A 6,000-nucleotide genomic window follows, 5' to 3' on the forward strand; every position below is an offset into this window, starting at 1 on the left:
AGAGACAACCCTGGGTAAAGAAGTACTTTCGTCTAAATTGTCCATCCGCGTGACCATAGTGTCCGGCGAGAAAAATCATCGGGTCTCTGCGTATCTGCACTCTGGATCCGCTGCTAATTTCATTCGTAGAGACCTTGTGGATTTTCTCCAATTGCCCACAACCCCTCTAGATAGGCCGTTGATGGTTCCATCTGTGAATGGACTACCTCTGCCAGACCCAATTGTAGCTGTGACCAAGCCATTCATCTTTGTCCTGGCTAAAGCTGTCAATCCTGTGCTGCTGGGTCTGCCCTTGCTCCGACTACATGCCCCAGTCCTGGACTGGAATTCTGGAGAGGTTCTCCAGTGGGGTCCCGAGTGTCACAACCGCTGCCTGGTACAGATTAGTTTGGCTCAGCCTCCTCTGTCTCAGTCCTTGGCAGGATTGCCTGGTCATTATTCTGCATTTTCGGATGTCTTCAGCAAGAAAGAGGCGGAGTCGCTGCCCCCACACCGGGCGTATGACTGTCCTATCGACCTAGTTCCTGGTGCATCCCTTCCCCGTGGTAGGGTATATCCTCTCTCTGTGCCAGAGACTCTGTCCATGTCCGCCTATGCTAAGGAGAACTTGGAGAGGGGCTTCATATGGAAGTCTTCCTGCCTGGCAGGAGCCGAGTTCTTCTTCGTCAAAAAAAAAGATTGTTCTCTGCGTTCTTGCATCGACTACTGGGGGCTCAACCAGATCACGGTGAAAAAATAGTTATCCGTTGCCTTTGATTTCTGAACTGTTTGATCGCATATGTGGAGCCAAGATTTTTTCAAAGCTAGACCTGCGTGGGGCTTACAACGTAATCTGGATTTGCTGGGGTGACGAATGGAAGACCGCATTTACCACCTGTGATGGACACTATGAATAACTAGTTATGCCCTTTGGTCTGTGTATCCTGGTCATGCCCTAGTTATGCCCTTTGGTCATGCCCTAGTTATGCCCTGTGTATCCTGTGTATCCTAGTTATGCCCTTTGGTCTGTGTATTGCTCCCACGGTCTTCCAAGAGTTCGTTAATGACATCTTCCGTGACCTCCTCTGTGTATGTGTTGTGGTCTATCTTGATGATATCTTGATTTTTTTCTCCAGATCCAATTACTCATCAGAGACATGTCTGTCAAGTTTTGCTACGGTTAAGGAAGAATTTTCTGTACGCTAAGTTGGAGAAGTGTGTGTTTGAAAAAGATGCTCTACCCTTCCTGGGCTACATCATCTCGAATCAAGATCTCAAGATGGATCCTGAAAAGGTAAAGGCCATCCTGGAATGGCCATGCTCTCAAGGCTTGAGCGCCATACAGCGCTTCCTGGGATTCGCCAATTTCTACAGACTGTTCATTCCAAACATTTCCCCACTGACATCTCCTATCTCTAACCTCACCAAAAAAGGCATGAACACCAAGGTGTGGACTCCAGAGACCGAAGCCGCATTTAATAGCCTGAAGAGTGCCTTCACGTCAGCCTCGATCCTCCATCATCCAGATGTTTCTCGACAGTTCTCGTTGGAGGTGGACGCCTCCTCTGTCAGTGCTGGTGCCCTCCTGTTCCAGAGAGGTTCCAAGAGCAAGTCAATGGTATGTGGCTATTGTGGTACGTACAAGTTAATGGTATGTGGTAATGGTATGTACCAAGCTCTTCTCTGCCGCAGAACGCAACTACTCGATTGGGGATCGGGAGTTACTGGCCATCAAATTGGCTCTGGAGGAGAGGAGACATCTAATAGAAAGGGCAGTTCATCCCATCTTCATATTTACGGACCAAAAGAACCTCACTTATCTCCAGACGGCCCAATGGCTGAATCCCCGTCAGGCCAGGTGGTCGCTGTTCTTTGCCCGGTTCCAGTTCGAGCTCCACTACCGTCTGGCCGACAAGAATGTGCGGGCCGATGCCTTGTCCAGGTCGTTCAAGACAGAGGACACTATGGAGTCTCCACAGAATATTATTAATCCATCCTGCATCATCCCTGTCAACCCTCTGCAAGTTAGAGACATTCCCCCCGGGGAGGTCTTTTGTGTGTCTGGCAGACAGAAGAAGAATCCTCTGCTGGGGACACGGTTCCAAACTGGCAGGTCACGGGGGTGTCCGTAAGACCCGAGACTTGATCGCTCGTCAGTTCTGGTGGCCCACGCTGCCCAAAGACATCACAGACTTTGTCTCCTCCTGCACGGTGTGAGCAGCAAATAAAGTTGCCCACTCCAAAGCGATGGGCCTGCTCCAGCCGCTGCCTGTGCCCAATGACCCCTGGCAACATATTGCTATGGACTTTGTCACGGACCTGCCTCCCTCTGCGGGATGCAGTGTGGTCTGGGTGGTGGTGGACCGATTTTTGAAGATGGCTCACTTCGTTCTGCTGACCACTCCAGTTCACCTCGAAGTTCTGGAGAGCCCCCTGCGGACTCCTCAGTGTGAAGTTGGACTTTTCCTCAGCCTACCATCTTCAGTCCAATGGTCAAGTCGAGAGGGTCAACCAAATCATGGAGAACTACCTACGACACTTAATCTCCAAGCAGCATGATGACTGGATGTAGCTTCTTCCTTGGGCCGAGTTCTCATATAATAATCATACTAGCGAGTCCACAAGAAATACACCATTCTTCATAGTTTACGGTCAACATCTATGACTCCCTCTTCCGGTGTCCGAAGTGCCCGCATCTGATTCTGCTTTTAGGGACTTCTTGCGGATCTGGCAGCAGACCCGATCCTCCATTCTGCTGATGGTGGACCACATAAAACATAAGGCAGACACAAGGAGAAGAGAACCACCCCAGTTTTCTCCAGGTACCAAGGTCTGGCTGTCCTCTAGAAATATCCGGCTGAGGGTGCCATCTTACAAGTTTGCTCTCAGGTTCCTCGGACCCTTCGAGATCTTGCAACAGATTAACCCGGTCTCCTACAAGTTTCGGCTGCCTCTTACCCTCCGGATCCCCAACACCTTTTACGTTTCTCTCCAGATACCTGTGGTCCTAAACCGCTACTCTAATACTCTTAGCCCTGCAGTTGCCACCAGCGGTTCTTCCGAGATATTTGAGGTTAAGGAGATCCTGGACACCAAAAAAAGTAAGAGGAAGAACCTTTTATTTAGTAGAAGTTTCTCTCTCGTTCTGGTCCCAAGAGGAGGGGGCGTAAGAGGGGGGATACTGTAACGTCTGTGGTCGCTGACCACGAACTCCTTCCTTCCGGTCGACGCCCTTCTCTCCAGAGTTGTCTGCATACGTGCCTGTTCTATTCCACAGTGACCACCAGGGTGCGCTCGCGAGCTCAGTCCAGACAAGGAGCCAGGTCGCACACAGGTGGGAGATTGGGCTGATTGCTCCAAGAGCACCCTGGACTATAAGAGGGGCTATGCCCCTCCCTGCAATGCCTGAGCCTTGTTGTCATTATCCTAGTATGTCTATGCAAATGGTCTCCTAAGTGTTTTCCAGTTCCCAGTGTTCCCAGTTCCTGCTACCTGAAACCTGTATCCCGTACTATCCTGGTCAAGTGCCGTGTTGAGCTGAAGTTGTGCTGTGCTGTGTACCACGCCTGTATCACGCAGTATCAATAACATTATCAATAGCAATGTCAATAGCAATGGGGAAACAAGATTCCATATCATTTTGTTTCAAACCCTGATGCTAGAGACCTCCCATGAACAGCATGTAGACAGCATAATAAGTGAAGTGTATTTATATTACTCGAAAAGAAAGGAAGAAAAAATAAGAATGCAATAAGAGCAAATAAACTCTAGGCAAGAGGTAACAATAATAAGGTATTCATATCTCAGGTAACAGGAGGAGCAAACAACATCTTACGAAAGTAGCCCTTCATGTTGTATCCTCCAGTAATCTCCTAGGAGTCAAACGACAAAATCTCTTCCGATTCCCATGAGACTTTGGAGCAGGGATCCTTTTTCAAGAAGTAGCAACTGTAACCTGGGGGTGAGAGGATAGATCCTTCACAATATCCCAGTCCTCAATAGGTAGTGAAGCAATGTCCAGGTAAGTATAGACCTCTTCAACATTCTATAATGAGTAGATGGAGAAACGACGACCTTCGATTGAAAATGAAAGACCGAATGAGAAAGTCCATCTGTAAAGTATTCTCAGATTTCTTAAAAAGTCTGTTAGAGGCTTCAGCTTTCTGCGTTTCTGAATACTCGAACAAAATAGGTGCAATATCCCTGGATATAATCAAGACCATGTCTTTTACTTTGAAATTCAGGTAACAACAGATTACGTCCCTAGGGGGATCATCGCCTTTAGGCCGTGGACGTAGCGCTCTGTGGGCTCGTTAAGTAATAATATCACCAACAAAGTCTAAACCCAAAATAGAGCGAAAAATTTACAGAATGGAATCTGAGATTTTCTCAGAGGGCTCCGATTCAGGGGTACCACAGAAACGCAGGTTGTTCTCTTGATCTTCTAGAGCTCTATATATAGCATTCAAGTTAGACTGACATGTGGAGAAGCTCTGTGTAGTTGCTACATTAAAGTCCTCAATGGCCCACTCTGTGAGCTATCTGGCGGACATCTTGCTTAATGTCCTCCGGGTCCTTAATAGGCGGTTCTAGCGTTTTCGTCAGTACCTGCATAAAGAAAGCTCTGGTCAGTGGTAGATCGTCAGACGCAGTTGCTCTCACAGTGTCGCTCTTTGCCACAGATACCTCTGATGCTTCTTTCTCCTGTTGGTGGCGGGAAGATGGCGGCATCTTCGGACTCCGTGCTGGGAGAGATGTCTGCTTCTTTTTGAAGAATTTCTCCATGCCCTTCTGAGAGGGAGTCGGGGTAACAGTATCCTGTGCTTCCCTCTGTTTACTGCCTCCAATCTTAACCATTTTCAGGTTGATTAAGCTATTGTAAGCTATATGTGGGTTATGGAGCTCAGCGAGACACGTCCATGCACTCTCGGCGCTAGCTCCGCCCTCCGAGAGATAGATCTATTGATAGATATGAGATAGAAAAATAAAGGATAGATAGATAGATAGATAGATAGATAGATAGATAGATAGATAGATAGATAGATAGATAGATAGATAGATAGATAGATAGATAGATAGATAGATAGATAGATAGATAGATAGACAGATAGATGAGGTCAAGAAGCCTAATAACAGTTATACATGTATGCAGCATGTGGCATTTTTAACACTATCATTTCAAAAGCACACAGCTTAGAGGGAACAGTAATTGCCGATTAAAATTGCAACTGCCTCCAAAATGGCTAACTGAAATGTCCTATGACCAATTACACAGCAGGAAGAGCAGCTCTGGAGCACAAACTACTAGTCTAATATTCCAAATACTATGCAGTAAGAGAAAAGGAACATTTATGAACAACATAAATTTCATTATTTGCTTGAAACCCATGTTAAATTAGACAATAAAATTATTAGCATTATAGGTCAGAAAAAAGGTTACAAAAATCATCATGACTTTTAAATATGGAAGAAGGTGGTTTTATATTCTGGAGAATAAACATTTTTGATTCTTGAAATGACTGGAAGAATATCTCACAGAAAGACTCAATAGCACAGTTATGTTTATCTACTAAAAGCAAAATGAAGCCTGTGAAGTACATGCTTGGGTCACCTTAGTCCTAGGAGGGACAGGCATTTTTATAGCCTCTATAAGAACCACAATGATGCAACGTCTATAGGATCTTTGTCCTCTGAGATCATCCTCACTTACTGTGTACAGGACCATATATTTTCATTACCCCATCATTCCGTTTTACGCTCACAAGTTAATAACGATGACCTCGGCTGCTTTCATATCTAGAACACTCATTTACAGCCAAACTACCCATTTGCAGACTTCATTCACTTTAATGGGTGACTATCCCTATGTCTACTAAACACTTTGCATTCTAACAATTATTTACTGCTCACTCTGCAGGAAATAGATGTGAGGAGGTTGTAAATGAGATGAGAAGGTCTGTGTTCACATTACTGGAACCTGCCATTATTTTCGCTGATTAACCATTTATTTTCTGTAGATAC

Source organism: Rhinoderma darwinii, chromosome 4, assembly GCF_050947455.1.
Source record: "Rhinoderma darwinii isolate aRhiDar2 chromosome 4, aRhiDar2.hap1, whole genome shotgun sequence".
NCBI lineage: Eukaryota > Metazoa > Chordata > Amphibia > Anura > Rhinodermatidae > Rhinoderma > Rhinoderma darwinii.